General features: G+C 37.5%; 1 long non-coding RNA gene across 5 annotated transcripts in view; it reads left to right on the forward strand.

Moving 5' to 3' along the window:
* Window positions 1–16,292, forward strand: part of LOC109453591 (uncharacterized) — an 878,050-nt gene that overhangs the window by 175,214 nt on the left and 686,544 nt on the right. The gene's annotated exons all lie outside the window — the stretch shown is intronic.

The following is a 16,292-nucleotide window of genomic DNA, read 5'->3' on the forward strand; positions in this document are numbered from 1 at the left end:
ACAATTTCACTCAATTCTGATACTATATACTACCTGGCGGTAACATCAGATCTCACAGAAAAGGGCTCAGTTGCACAACAATGCCTCCCATCCCCATTCACATGCCAATTGCAAGCCCAGGTTATCATCTGTGCTCTGACTTACTGGCTATAGATCAGGGATTCCAAGGACCCCCTTCTCAGGTTTAATTGACTACTAGCGTGGCTCACTGAACTGAGGGAAATACCTTCATTTCCAGTTTATTAAAGGTTATGATAAAGGATAGAGATGAACAGCCAGATGAAGAGATACATATGGCAAGATCTGGGAGCGTCCTGAGCTCAGGAGCTTCTGCCCCTGTGGAGTTGGGGTGCATCACCCTTTTGGTGTGGATGTGTCCACCCACCTGGAAGCTCTGAGAACCCTGTACTTTTGGGATTTTATGGAGGCTTCATCACAAAGTCATGATTGATCATTAATTCCATTTTCAGCCCTTCTTCCCTTCTCAAGAGAATGGGGAGCGTGGGGCTTGGAAAATACTAAGCTTCTAATCATGGCTTGGTCTTTCCGGTGACTGGTAGCTGTCATCCAGGAGCCATCTAGGAGCCACATAGGAGCCCACTCAGAGTCATCTCATTAAAACAAAAGATGCTGCTATCACCTAGGACATTTCAAGGGTTTCAGGAATTCTGTGCCAGGAAGTGAGGGCAGAGACCAATATGTATTTCTTATTACAAATCAAAATGCCACATCTTGTGTCTCAGCTTCCATTTGTCACCTTTTCCCTACTAGTTCATTCTCTCTTACAAGCTAGAGTGAATTTCTAAAAACATTAATCAGATTGCAACTCTTCTTCTCTTAAATCCTTTCATTGATTTTAGGGCAGTTTCACCTGCTCTGGCCTCTGACGACCCCACCAGCTCACTAGGCACCTCCCCCTTCCTCTAGTCCCATGCTCAGTCACTCCATTCTCTCAAATCCCTCTTTTTGTAGGGCTTGCGCATAGTTTCCATTTGTTCAGAAATTTCTTGCCCACTTTTTCCCCTGGACAACCCCTTCTCAACCTACTGATCTCAGGTGAAATGTTACTTTTCCTGTGAGGCCTTCTCTAACTCCTAAAATAGGTTAAGTCTCCTGATTAGATGTCCTCTTTGTACCTTTGGCTCTTTTTCATGGCATGTATCAGTGCTATAATAAAATTATTTAAATAATTGCTGTCTCCCCCACTAAAATGCAAGCTGCAGGAGGATACGATCCACAGCTCTCTGGCTTAGTGCTACCCAGTGGGATTTCTGTAATGATGGAAATGTTCTGTTTTGCACTATCCAATATGGCAGCCAGGAACATGTGGCTATCAAGCCCTTGCAATGTGGTTAATGTGACTGAGGACTTGAATTTTTAGTTTTATTTAATTCTATTGACCTAAACCTAAAATTTAGCCATGTGGAGTTAGTGGTTGCCATATTGGGCAGCATAGGTCTAACTCACCTCTGTATCTCAAGTTCCTAGCATAGAACCTGGCACAGTAGTTATTAAATTAATATATCTTCATGAATGATTTACTGGGGTTTGTATTATTGATCTTATTTTTGGATAATGAAATTGAAGAGAGAATGAGAGAATGCTACCATCATTTACAAATACATACATATATGTTCATTCATACTTCTTCTAATGTTTACTTCCAAATGAGACTTGACACTGTGGTTAGGTAACTATGTCATTCACCAATATTCAGTTCAGTTACAAATTCTTCCATGCAATGGCCTGTTACTTGGTTTGCATTTTTAAGCCTCAAGTTTCTAAGGCTCAGTTTCCTCATCTGTCAAATGGAGAACATAATAGGAACTCTCCTTTCATGTTACAAATCTTCAATATAAAGGTAATTATATAAAACATTTTTTCACAGTTTTGACACAAAAGTCTTGTTCAATAGATGTCATTTGCAATTACGGTTAATTATTATTTCTTAAAACTACTTACATTTTGTGAATCCCTCACCATCCCTCTCAACAGCAGAGATAGTTGCTTCCTCCATTTTGGGCTAATGTCACTCTAGATTCTCATATTAAAGCATACATGCATTTTATAACTATTTTATTTTTATCCTTCTTGAATAAACTATGACCTCCTTGATAACAGTAACAGGGAATTTATTTTCCTCTTTTTATTCCTGTTCCCTTGAATAGTACCTGGCTCAAAGCAAGCACTGAGAAATGCTTATCAAATTAATGGAGTATATAGAAAATAAGGGATAAAGCTCCAGATTTCCTGATTTGTAGCCAAGTGTTCTTTTAACTTAACACTGCAATCTCTTACTTCTTAGGTGAGAAAATGGAAGATTCTTATTTTTATTTATTAAAGACACATTTTTATAATGTTTGAATTTCTGAATGTTTTACCATATATATATATGACATGACCTATATATATGTCAATTAAGTTTGACTGACAATTAAGTTTGTGAACTTCTTGCAATGACGTTGCTAATCTTTTTTTAACATCAAAGGGCTATTCATTATGAATTTGTACCAACTGAACAAAGAGTTAACCAAGTTTACTATTTGGAAGTGCTGAAAAGGCTGCATGAAAAAGTTAGATGACCTGAACTTTTTGCCAATAATTTATGTCTTTTGCATCACGACAATGCACCAGCTCACACGACACTGTCTCTGAGGGAGTTTTGAATGAGTAAACAAATAACTGTATTGGAACACCCTCTCTACTCACCTGATCTGGCCCCCAATGACTTCTTTCTTTACCTGAAGATAAAGGAAATATTGAAAGGAAGACATTTTGATGACATTTGGGACATCAAGAGTAGGTAATACAATGACAGCTCTGATGACCATTCCTAAAAAAAAGCTCAAAAATTGCTTTGGGGGTGGCTCGATGGCTCAGTTGATTAGAGCACAAGCTCTTAACAAGGTTGTTGGTTCAATTCCCACATGGGATGGTGGGTTCCCTGCAACTAAAGATTGAAAATGGCAACTGGACTTGGAGCTGAGCTGTGTGCCCTCCACAACTAGACTGAAAGACAATGACTTGGAGCTGATGGGCCCTGGAGAAACATACTGTTCCCCAACACACAAAATTTTTTTTTTTAAATTATTAAAAAACAAAAATTGCTTTGAAGTTAGACTAAGCGCTGGCGTAAGTGCATAGCTTCCCAAGGGGAGTACTTCGGAGTTGACAGTAGTGATATTCAGCAATGAGGTATGTAGCACTTTTTCTAGAATGAGTTCACAAACTTAATTGTCTGACCTCATATATAATGTTTTATAATGTCGAATGCGCATTTGCTATAGTGCTATAATAGGAAGAGGATAATTAAAATTGCACAAAACCTGTGATTGTGCCCCTTTCTTTGTCTGACCTTGATATCAGCATCAAAATGCTCCTAGGATTGTTTTTTTTTTTGTGTGTGTGTGTGGTTAAGAATCTGTCCTTAGTGCCAAAGAAGGCTCCTACACTGAAGTATATGTCCTACTAATATAGTTAGGTGGAACAAGAATAGGCAAAAAACTATTCCTCAAATCTTGGGAAGTTTTCTGTAGAGCGTGATAACATAATTATGAGTTATACCTCATATGCATAGTTCAGTGTGTACATAGTTTGCATTTTGACCATGAACTCTAAGTGCTTCATGTATATCAAAACAGTTCCTATTTCTTTATAATTCTAAGAACCAGAGAGAGGAGATAGTTTTCCTTTGAATGACAGAAATTATTTTGTTCTAGAAGAATGGCATGTGAGCTTATGTAGATGTTGAGTGAAACTTGAACTGGAATTCAACTTTCTTCTTTCTCTTGCTCTGGTACCAGATTATATTTTCAAAGAAATATCCTGGGTAAAACTTGACATGAGTGTGTGTGTTTGAAGCGTATAAACAGTTATGTCTGATATAATTAAGCTATTAGTATTTGAAAACTTAAATCTATAGTTGTCAAATAGCAGGGAATACGTTTATAGCTAAGTAAGTTAGTATGATGGTCATGGTGTTAGTACATGTACAATTTCAAAGTTTTACTATGTTCTCTTGTTATGAAAGAGATGTAAATTAATTTCTTACTCTATTTTCTCAAATCATTTGCAGCTCAGTGGGCAGATGCCATTATGCCAGCCAAGTAGTAGTCCTCCAAGTATAACACTGGTAAACATGAAAGGTTCAGAACTTGGACATTCAAGTCATATACCAATAGATTTTTTTTTTTCCTGAGAAGTTCTCTGGATTTAAATTTCTCTTCAATGTTGAATAGGTTGCTCAAGAAGACTAGTCTAAGAAAATGAATGCATTTCTTTTCCATTACTTAGCATTCACAATGCACCAATAGAAAAGGGAGAGTATATGCTAAAGCTCATGTGTGGAACTGGTCTTAGACTACTCAGTATTCCTGGTGAATTTGAAATAGTAGCCTCAAAATTTCCCTAAGTGAAAGTTAAAAATATGCACCCTTGTTTAGTTAAAACATAATCGTAAAAAGTAAACTATTATTTAATTTTTTAACTGCAGAAAACTTTATTATAATTTAATGAGTTTGAGCTCACATTTAAAACAGAAATTAAAAAATTTAACTTCTGCCATTTAACAGATGGGCAAGTCTATTTAAATTTTTTTTTTTAATTAAAGTGTATTTTTAAAATGATCTCATCCCTGGCAAGTAGTTAGCTTAATGGGTATCAATGTGTGTGTGACTTTCAAGATAAAATCTGAAAACCAATGACAGTGATTTCCGATTTGAGTGCTGTTTGCTAGTATAATGCAGTTCCTAGTTGTTTATTTCAATGCTGCGTTCAGAGGGAACACAACTCTTCCTTTGTATATAATATATTTTTTCAAGTGTTGATTCATTTGTATAACAGGAATGAAAAAGATACATTAAAGTTATAGGTTTATTTACAGACTAATATTGTTTAACTTTAATGAAAATACTAAATTTAAATCCCATGTTACAATGTCTTCTTGTTATGAAGACGCTACCTAAGGCTACAATAAAGTCCAGATAGCTGACTGATATCCTTAAAGTTGGATATAAATAAATTAGAAAATAGTTTATTATAAGTCTCTTAAGTACACTAAGATATTGACAGTTGTAGAGAGAATTAGAGTTGTAAGACAGGAGATGAAGCATGGTGGGAAAGAACCTATTGGCTCTATTGAGAGCCAAGATGCTCAGCTCTCGCCCTCACCAACCTAGGTTATCTTGGGGGAATCATGACCCTCTGGGGCTTCACTTTCTCATCTGTAAAATGAAAAATTCTGACTAGATGAACTTTAAATGTTTTTATTTTTATTTTTATTTTTTATCTTTAGTATTAAAACACTAAGATGGAAAAAAAAGAACACAATTCTAAATGTTGAGTCATACTCACTAGGTTGTATATGGCATTTTTATATTGCTTTTATTCATAAAAAAGCCTCATGTTCTATTTTTCTTTTACTTATAGGTAAATAGGGCTTTAGTATCCTATCTATAGCTATCCTATTTCTCTTTCATAGAATTCTCTACTCCTTTGGGACCATGTACTGAGCCCTGTATTGAAGTAGAAGTTATAAACTTTCTCCATCCTCACTCAACGTAGGATAATAGCAACTAGATATTTTTGCAATTTTTAACCTCTTAAACCGCAATTACTTTTGCACCAACCTAATATATCGGGGTTACTTTCCTGGACATGATGCTGAACTTGACTAAGGGGAACATACGATTTATCATCCAAATTGGCACACTTCTGAGATTGACAAGTAGCAGTATTAACAACTGTATGTTGATAACTACTGTTAACCCGACTGTGAGGGAAGTATATAAGAGCTGCAGTGGGGATGATTTTAATGTGTTCTACATGGCTTTGCATACTTTTCTTTTTCTCTACCATTCTTGAGGCAGAGAGAGAAAAGATTTAGGTTTGAATGAAGGTAACTTTTTGATTCAAATTGCAGGTTTTACTTTTCATATGTAAAACAGTATGAATTACCAAATAGGAGGGCTCAAATTTAGCCAGAAATTCTGAAAAAGACAATTATACAAAATTCAACAAACTCACTGAAATATGCAGTTCAGTCCCTCATCTCGCTTACCTCTCACTGAAAGGTCAAAAGTACCTCCTGCTGTGATGTCTTCAGTCCCTGAAAGATTGATTAAATTTCTGTGTAATACAGAGTTGCTGAATCTAGTGAACCATAACTTATGTAATTTTTATTATACTTCATCGGTCACCTTTTAAAAGTGTTTAAGAATGAAACTTTCCTTTGTAGGCAGTAGAAACCGAGAAATACTTGCTTTCTTTATGGTAACTTTAGCAGTTTGTTTGACTTAATTAAGCCAAGGTTGGTGTGGATTTCTTAAAGGAATTTGAATGTAAAAATTTACTTAATTTTGGTATTTAAATTTTGGACTGGAAAAGCCCGAGAATAAAGAATATGGATTTTTATATTGCGTGAGAATGAATGAGAAAAATATTTTCACATATGATGAAAGAGTAGCTAAAGCGGTATTTGAAAACTTCCCTTGCTGAGTCTTAATTCAAAACAATAACGTATGAGTGTAAGTTATAGAAATTTGTCTACTCTTGGAAAATTCTATGTAGTGTCCTGAGTTCCTCTTAAATGAGACCTATTCTTTCAGCCGGGAAGTTGAGAAAACAGAGATTAGGAGTTTAAAGGCTCAGTATATTCCATTCCCAGATATGTGGAGAATTTCTTCCTTCTCATTCTCTGTTCCTCACCCCTGTTACCCTCCCCTCCATTCTTAATTCTCAATTCATTTTAAAGCTTGACAACGGGAGGTGCTCAAGGTGCACATAATCTCCAAATAAATCCAGAAGATAGACCATGTGTAATACATGTCAGCGAAGGGTATTGCGCTAGTTAGGATTATCTCTATGTCCATGAGGAGCAGAGCTCATGTCAGAGCAACTAAAGACCCCTCGGATGGAAATCTGAAGTAAAAGAGACATCTTCTGAGAACACCGGACAGAAATACCGACAACACTCTGATCTCTGGGACTGAGATCTAAACTCCTTAACATGGTCTTCAAAGCCCTGCTTCATCCACCCCATTTTCCTCTCCAGCCCTGTTTCTATTATATTTCCCTCTTGTTTATCATCCTCTGTCTCTATATCTTTAGTGTTTGTCCCATTCCCTTTCGATGCAAGCCTTTTAAACATTCAAATCTGCATCACTTGCATCTGACTTCCCACACCGTCACCCTCTTCCCCTGGCTCATCCTCTTTATCCTGCAGATGTTAGGTCCAACATCCCTTTCCCAGGAAAGCCTTCTCTGACGAGGTCAACTCCATCTTCTATGTTTGCAGTGGTGTCCTAGTGTTGCAAAACAAATCACAACAAATCTGGCTGCTTGAAAAAACAGGAGTTTATTAGCTCACAGTTTCCATGGGTTAGGGGTGTACACAGTGCTTAGGAGCTTCTTTTGCTCCTGTCTGACAATCCTTCAATCAAAGCGTTAGCTGGGCTGTTACACGTATTTAAGACCAGCCTCCTCTTGTAGGCTCACTGGTTGTTGGTAGAATTCATTTCCTTGAGGTTCTATAACTGAGGTTCTCTTTTTTCTTGTTAGCTTGTTGGTCAGGGACTCCTCTAAGCTCTTAAAAGGCTGTCTACCGTTCTTTGCTACAAGACCCACCCTCCCATACGGTGCTCATAACATGGCTATTTGTTTTTTGCCAAGCCAACAGAAATGCATCTTTCTGATTCTTCTTCTTCTCCTTCTCCTTCTTTTTAAGATTCCTCTGATTAGGTCAGGCCCTCCCAGACACAACTGGATAATCTCCTTTTTGATGAACTCAGAGTCAACTGATTAGTAACACAATCCCAGGAGTGATACCCCATCATGTTTATATATTCAGCCATGCTCAAAGGGAGGGAGGTATCCAGCACATGTATACCAGGGGACAAGAGTCTTGGGGGCCATATTAGAATCCACCAAGCTCAATGCTCTCTCATGCCATATGCCTCATCTCTTTTATCACAAAACAGTTCAGTTGTACATTATTTCTGTGATTCTTTGATTAATGTCAGTCCTTCCCACTGGCATGTAAACTTCGTGAGAACAGGGAATACTGTTTTAGGGGATGTTCCCTTTGCTCGGTGTTATATCGTTGGACATAAGTGCAACGTGCAGCAGAGTATAGGTGCTCAACAAACATTTAAATAAATGAGTGACTTTTATTGATTGAATAAATGAATGGCTGAATGTAAGTTTTAACATGATTCTTTGGCGCAAGGTGGGCATTATTTAATCTACTCATTCCTTAATGCCTATGCACTGAAAGATGGCAGCTTCATACCAGATATTAGGTCTCTACCCTGAGGTCATTAGAAGTACTGACTATAAAAGAAGAAATGGCTCCCCAGCTCCCAAGCCCAAGAGAAGTCCATTTATGTTGCGGGCTTTCCTAACATTATGTATGGAGCTTTCCTGTTAGAATAACTTTCAGAACCTGAACATTTACAGGTCCTTTTACAGAGGGACTAGAGTGAACCTCCATCTTCCAGCCAGGCTACATCAACTAGGAGGGTGGGTAGAGCCTTTGGTAGACTCATGTGTTTATAAAACCAAAAGGATTCTAGTGAGGGCAGCATAAAAGCATACTCGGTGCGTGTGTCTGTGTGAATATTTTGGAAGGCAATTGACTTTACTTATAGTTCATGAATTTAAATGTAAATCTCGTCTAAAGAAATCTCACTGAAACATACAGAATAATGTTTGACTGAATATCTGGACACTGTGGCCTAGCTAAGTTGATACATAAAATGAACCATCACTGTGTTCCAATGGTTCAGTCTTACACTTACTATTCACATCTCATATTTGTGAGACTCAGACATTACTTCTTCAGTCTACAAATTCTGTCCCTCAGAGGACTTGGGAACAAAGTTAGAGATTAAAAAAAAAAATCTTGATCCCTTAGAATATTTTCTTCCGTGATGAAAAGCACATTGGAAGAACTAGGTCTATACGAGTAATATGGCTAAAATATTATTTTGGGATTGAGATAGACTCTCACCTTTAACTTAATCCATACCTCTAAGAGGTCATGGGATTAATCATACTTAGTGTATGATACTAAGTTTAATTTAGCAATTTTTTTTGCCACCCAGTACATGCCAGGCCCTGTGTTAGGCATGGAGAAGACAAAGGTGAGTAAACACGATTTCTGCCAATAACAGAATGTACAGTGTAGTAGGTTGGATAGATAAGAAAAATACTAAAACACTGTGAGTCCTGGTCAAGATGTGTTGAGGCCAGAGGGCTGGGAAAAGTGTGGGAATGATGTAGTAGATGAGAATGAGGAGCATAGAATTGAGCCCTAATGTGGGACGAACTGTAAGACTTTCAGAAGACTGATATCTTTTCACAGCCACATGTTTGGCCAGCGGGGGCCACAGAGGCCTAGGGCTTTAGATTTTAGACCACTACTCACATAAAATTCTGCAATTTTGGTGATCTTAGAAAGATGTACAGTTCTTGATAGCCATGAATGAGCCAAGGCCTGAATAATGTTGTAGCATGCAATGCCAGGTACTCAGCTAATCTTAATCTTCATTTGAAGCCTCATAGTGCTTTCTATACCTTGTCAATAGTGCGTAGCTGTTGTTGTTGTCATGCATCTGCCAATGAATGTAACAGTTCTAATGTCATATCTAGGAACCCACACTGTCTCTTGAGATATCTGTGTGAAATGATCCGCCATATAAAAATTCCTTGGTTGGGGCTGAGGTCATATCATGGTCCTGACAATCTTTTCTTCTTATTCAGGAGGGCAAGATTCACCCACGTATTCACACATTATCTTTGGAATGCCAGAAAAATGAAAACTCTTCTCGGTGCCCATGTCCTTCCTGCACAGAATTGAACACATAGTCAGTACCCACTAAATATTTGCTATAAAAATGAATGAATGAATGAATGAACGATATCTTTAATTTTAGCTCTCTTGGAATTTGGTTCAACTGTCAATTGGATAGGCTAGATTGACTGATATAAGAAATATAAAATAGAATCAGTGGGATAGAACAAGCTCTGTGGATGGTCCCAGAAGTAATCAAATGAAAGGTGGTAGGACATGAGAATACCTTGCAACCAGCAGGCAGAGGCTGCAGGAGGCTATCTATTCGTATGGGTGAGCAGCGTTAGTGTAAGAAGCTGTCAGAGGAGCTGTTGGAGGCTAGCCTGGAAGAAGGAAGTGAGAATTTAATTATGGCAATGGGAGTTCAAGAGTAACTGTCTAGCCCCTGGAGGACTGAAGAGATAACATTAGGACCTAGTCCTAGGGGAGTTTACTAGTCAGGGATAGGAGCAGGTACTCAGGCATGGGGTTAGGAGGGACTGTATTGGAGAGGGTCTGGTGTGAGACAGAGACCAAAGCATTAGAACTGGACCTCGCAAGGACCTTGGGCCACAGGATAATTCAGGAGGAGTATTACTAGGACACGGGCTCCAAACATAGCAAAATCAACAATAAGCTGACTTAATGCTGAGTTGCTAGCCCAATTTTCTACAAATGCTCTGTAATTTGGAAGAGAGTGAGACCTAGCTGCTGAATTGGAGTTACCTCTGCCAGTGGGATTGGAGGAACTTCAACTGTGGCAATGGACTTTCGCTGTGACCAGGCACGCTATATTCAGTCAGTCAGAAGACACTGTCCCACCAACTTGGATGTGTTCTGAGATGCCCGGGGAAGATGGGGTACGTTCTTCCTCTAAGAAGGGTAGAGTACATAGCAGGAATGCCAGGGCACTGAGGGCTGCACACACTGGGTGAAACATGCAGTTACAGAGATGAAAGTCTAAGGTCAACCAGAGACTTGGGTTAACCTGGTTCAGAGCCACAGAGGAAAAGCTTCCATGGAACTTTGAATGCTTCTTTTGGGCCTTTCCATCTTTGGACCTGCCCCTGATTTCTTGTCCACCCTCACAGGGTTGGTTTACTTTTTCCTGCTTCTGCAGAATACCTTGTGTTCTCAGTGCCCAGCTGGAAGATCTGTCTTTTTACCAGTAAATGATAAATGGCTTTTGAAAATTAAAGAAGATAATTATGGTAAAAACAGTTTTAAATATGAATAAGTTCAAGCCTGTGGAAAAGTTTAAAGAGAAATGCAACAAACACCTTTGCAACCTTTGTCTAGATTCACTAATTATCAATATTTTACCATATTTACTATCTATATTTATTTACATGTATCTATGTCCATTGTATGTGTATAAATGTGTTTATGTATATTTTGCTGAACAATTTGAAAGCTAGTTGGAGATTTTTCACTTCTAAATGCTGCAGCTTCTATCGTGTAAACATGCATTCTCTTACCTAACCATGCTGAAGAAATTTTAAATTGATGCAATAAAATTATCTAATATTAGTCTATATTCAGATTTCGCAATTGCCTCAATAATGTCCTTTGTAGATGGTTTTTGTAGTGACTTTAGGTAACCAGTTTGATGGGACATTTCAATATAAAATTAGGAACATAAGATTTCTAGGGTGCCTAGGGGAAAAATGTATAGGGTGGATATGTTTGTGTAGTCTTCTCAAAAAAGTAATTGTTTTCATCTTTCCACTTATTGGAAAGCACAACTATCAATCAAGAACATATCGAATATATGGTGATGGAAGGAGACTCTGGGTGATGAACACACAATGTGATACATAGATGATGTAATACAGAATTTTACACCTGAAATCTATGTAATTTTACTAACAATTGTCACCCCAATAAATTAAAAAAAAAAAAAAGAAAAAAAGAACATATCAGAAGGTCTGACTATATCGTGATGGCTTTTTCTTAATGGAGTAGAGTGAATTTTCACTTCCAGTTGGAAGTGGGTCTTTGTTTATTGGATGCTAGCTTTCATATTTAAATTGCATTCATACTTGATCTTTTGGCCAAAGCAGCAAGAGATCAGTTAAAAAAACCCACTATTCCTCTTAATTTAAAGGCAGCAATTAAAGGAGCTTCAGAGCTTTGAAACTGTTGTGAGTATTCTACTTAAGAAAATAAACACTAATTGAAAGGACTCATCAAAAGCTCATCATCCTGAAGGGCACTTGGATGGTTTACAAGTATGCAACTTAGGTAGACAAGGTGCTGTTATGAGGACATCATCATTCTAAGAGCATGGACCTTAAGCGCTGCCTTAGATAAGTCCCTATAGTGGGTGGCCATTTATGATGAGAAAATATATCTGCCATTAACTTCCTTCATAATTTTGCAGGTAGTTCATAGAAATAATTCATCCTCAATCAGTTACATATCATAACATTGCCTTCAACAAAATCATCCTTTTACCCATCTGTAGTCTATGTGCATTTAATTCTATCATACAATCTCTACAAATGTTTGGGTAAATAAGTAGTCATTTCCAATAAAGTTGTGCCCTTTAAAAATGCACAAAGAATTAAACTCTGTCTTCTTTATTACAGTTGCACAGGAGTTTCTCCTGTCCTAGTAGAGCTGCTTTTATGGGTTAAACCATTACCCCACGGGCTTAACAAAAATTCAGAGATGAAAAAGCCATTGGAGAATTTTTACTTTCCAAGTAATTTTAGATGAATCAGACAATTTCCTAAGCAGTAAAACTTCCTGTATGTGGAAGTTCCCCCTTACCCGACTATAATGAATATTTGTTGGCTCTAATGATGAATTGCTGATAAAGAAATTCTGTTATCCGATGAGCAGATCATTATTGGGTTGATAGTGGGGAATGGGGGTTTACTGATTATCTGGAAAGCTTGGTTTTGAGAGCCTGCCATCAGTGGAATTTCGTTGGTCATCACACGTGCACATGTGCCAAACTGCATATAGTGAGCAAGACTGGGAAGCAATTGAGCTGTATCGTCCAAACAATCTGATATGGATATTTTAAAAGCATTGAAAAAAATGTGTAGTCAGTGTACATATAGATGCTGCAAAATTTGGTAGAAGGTTTTAATTTCCTTCACTGGGTGCTAAATAGTCCATTTATAGCTGCTTTGTGTTGTCTCCTGCTTTGGCACTCACATTTGCTTTTTCACTATTATCATATTGAATTATATGAGGATGCAACTTTGTTACTCTTCAAATTCTAAAATACCTCGGCCATTATATTTTTTCAAAAGCTATTGCTGCACCCTGATGCTTAATAGGATCGGAGTTTAAATAATGGGAATTTCATTTTTAAATCTCATTAGGATAAACTTTAAGAAGGTGTAATAAAATTCTTTCATTTTATCAAATTCTTTGTAATATGTTCTAAGCTGGGTATAGAATTGTTGCCATTATATATCCTGTGGAAATATATCTCCTAAGGTTTTCTGACCCAAAAGCATGATTTCTGGTTTCCTTCATCTGTCTGCAGTGAGTGGTACACTTTGTACATCTCTGCCACTAGTACAATCTTTTTTTCTGTGCACGCCTGACGCCACTCCTCCCAGTGAGCACATTGCATAGAAGTGGAATTAATTAGAGGATGTGGGATTTGGTTCCTTCCCAAATGGCCATCTTCAGAAATCCAAAAGGACATCAGGGTTATATAAATAGAGCTTTAGAAAGCCCTTCTAAGAGTGCCATGAGGTTATTATAAAAACATCTATTAAGTTAGACTACGTGAAGGTGCTATTTTGTAGGTAAAAATGATATTTTGTTGTCCAATGGCACACTTTTGAGAGCAAAAGGGAGAACTATTAATATAACAAGTATAACTGAGAGGGTCCAGCCAAAGGAGAATGTGTGGTCACCTAATAATAATAATAATAATAATAATAATAATAATAATACCTGCTGTGTAAGGTCCTTGTGAATATTCAATGACAAAATGTATGTGAAACAGCTGTCAGATGGGAAACACTCAATACGATGCTTCTTTTTTTGTTGTTGTTATTTTTCATGCCTCCTACTTTAGCCAACAAAGCAATGAAATCACAGTGACTTCTTCATTCTCCTTTTTTTAATTAGCTGACACTCAGTCTAGCAATGAAGTAATGAAAGTTTAATAATATAATCATATGGAAGCCCCTTTGAGAGGGAAAGGAAAGTTATATCTATTTAGTTATGTCTACTGCAGTGATCCTCCACAAAATGAAGGAAAATCTTTTTCTAAAATTAAAAAAAAAACACCAGACACCCTACCCTGCCTTCTCCACACACTCAACTGCTTAGCTTGATAATCACTTCCACAGGAAGCTACTATTACTGAATGGACTGTGTCATAGCTCTTAGGTTTACTGGGGCAGAAGAAAATTGAGAATAATGAGTTCATTAGATTAGTGGTTTCTTGAAAGGAGTGTTTTTTCTATTACGTATTCTCTATGCTTATCACAATACCCAGCACACAGTAGGAACTACTATCAATATCAACAATATTATATAAATACATATTTGTTGGATTAATGAAAGTATGAGAAAATGGATTTTAGCACTAAAAATCAGCATCGTGAGGGACTGGCCTCTAGTGTTAATCTGCAACCAACACTCCACCATGATAGGGAAATTTCCTAAGCTGCAACTAGAATTTACAGGGTCATGGAATCAAGGAATTCAGGAATTTCGTAGCTGCAGTTGGTGCCACGGCTGGAACTGTTGGGTATTTAGATTGGCTTCTTGTTTTAATTGATTGTTAAAAAAAAAAAATCAATAAAGCTAATCTGCCAGTTATCTCAATAAGACTTCCTGCTACACACCCTACAGATTTGAAACATGGAAGTTCCTGTGTAGGTTTAAGTGCTATATGTGATTCAACGCTGTTTATTAGTATTCAGCATCTTTGTTGAAGTATTATTGAGAATTATCTAAAATATATTTGTTTCATACATGAAAAGGGAAAATATCAATTTTACATATCACTTCCATAGTACAAAATTCTAACGGCCTCATATTAACCCAGTCAGCCTGGTACTTGCTACCATATGAGAGCTGGACTTGGGACACTGTGCAGATATACTGCTCTTTTGCTCTCTGTCGTCCCTCATGTCGTTTGAAGTTGGTGCTGGTTAGTGACATGGACTTTGCCGGTAGCCTCAATTGATGGCATTGATGCTTTTAATATCATGGAAATTATGTGTTGCATCTTTGGCAACTTTTTCCCTCTTCAGGGATGAAGTGTTGTTTTAGTCCATACAGATCAGTGCACAGGTGTTGCTGTAGCTTTTATTTCTGATTTTGTCTTTCAAATCCTAGAGTCAGCATCCCCATGCCTGAGGGTGGAGAGCACCATCCTAATACAGGGGTGCCTCCCTCACGTTACCAAGTTTGGTTTCATCCCAATGGATAAACCCACCTGTCGCGGGTGAGGGTCTAAACTGCTGCCATTGAAAGGTGGAGGTTGGTAAAGCCTATGCCTGTGTGTGGTGGGTGGGGTGCAGAGCAGGGTGTTCAAATGATTCTTGGATGGGCACCGGTGGCACCTGGACCATAGAGCTTCATGGTGGAGAGGGTATGGGAATGACGAGTTTTGGTCTCACTCACTCCTAACCTCTGTCCAAAACAGACCCTAATAGAACATTGGTTGGTGACTGCCTCCCTCAGCCAAAATAACAAAACAAGAAAGGTTTTTGTGTTCATGGTTCTTTCTTTTCCTCACTCTCATTGTTAAACCTTATTAGTTCTTAGAGGAAAATAAAGCTGGAAATTTACATTTTTTAACTTATCACATAAATGATAACATGATAAAATTTCTCCAACTTTAGCTTCTTGTGCTGAAAAACTGAGTTAACAAAATCAGTTGGACAAATATTTCTATTATTTTAAAATTATGATATCATGTATATGCTGTGAAAATGGTGTATCATAGGAAAACAAAAATGATCAAAATGTCACTAGGCTATCCACAGGAAGAGGATTAATAAAAACTAATAGTACCATGGAACTGATTAAATTTAGGAAGACTTGGTCAATTAGCTAGTCTGTGCTCAATAAAAGCAATTCTCTTGTGGGGGGATGGATGGGTATCATGGATCAAGATTTGTCCATTTTTTTTCTAGTGTGGACCATTTTTTTCTAAGTGCCTGGGAGTTCAGGGCTGTCTCATACACTTGGCATAATACACTGCACTCATTTTACAGTGCAAAATTTTTGCTTAGGCAGAAACAGGAATAGTATTACATATCACCGAATTAATCATCCATAGTAGTTTTTATTGTTAAAGACATTTTACCACACAAGCCAACAGAGTTAAAGAAAAGCCAATACTGCATATTGGATCCTGTTATTAATCCCTCTGATTTAGGGACCAAAGCAAAGAGCTACCTCTACGGCTGCGTGGGTTCTAATTTCAGCTCCAACCCCCTGCATACTTGACAATAGTCATTTTATTTCTCTC

Source organism: Rhinolophus sinicus, linkage group LG05, assembly GCF_036562045.2.
Source record: "Rhinolophus sinicus isolate RSC01 linkage group LG05, ASM3656204v1, whole genome shotgun sequence".
NCBI lineage: Eukaryota > Metazoa > Chordata > Mammalia > Chiroptera > Rhinolophidae > Rhinolophus > Rhinolophus sinicus.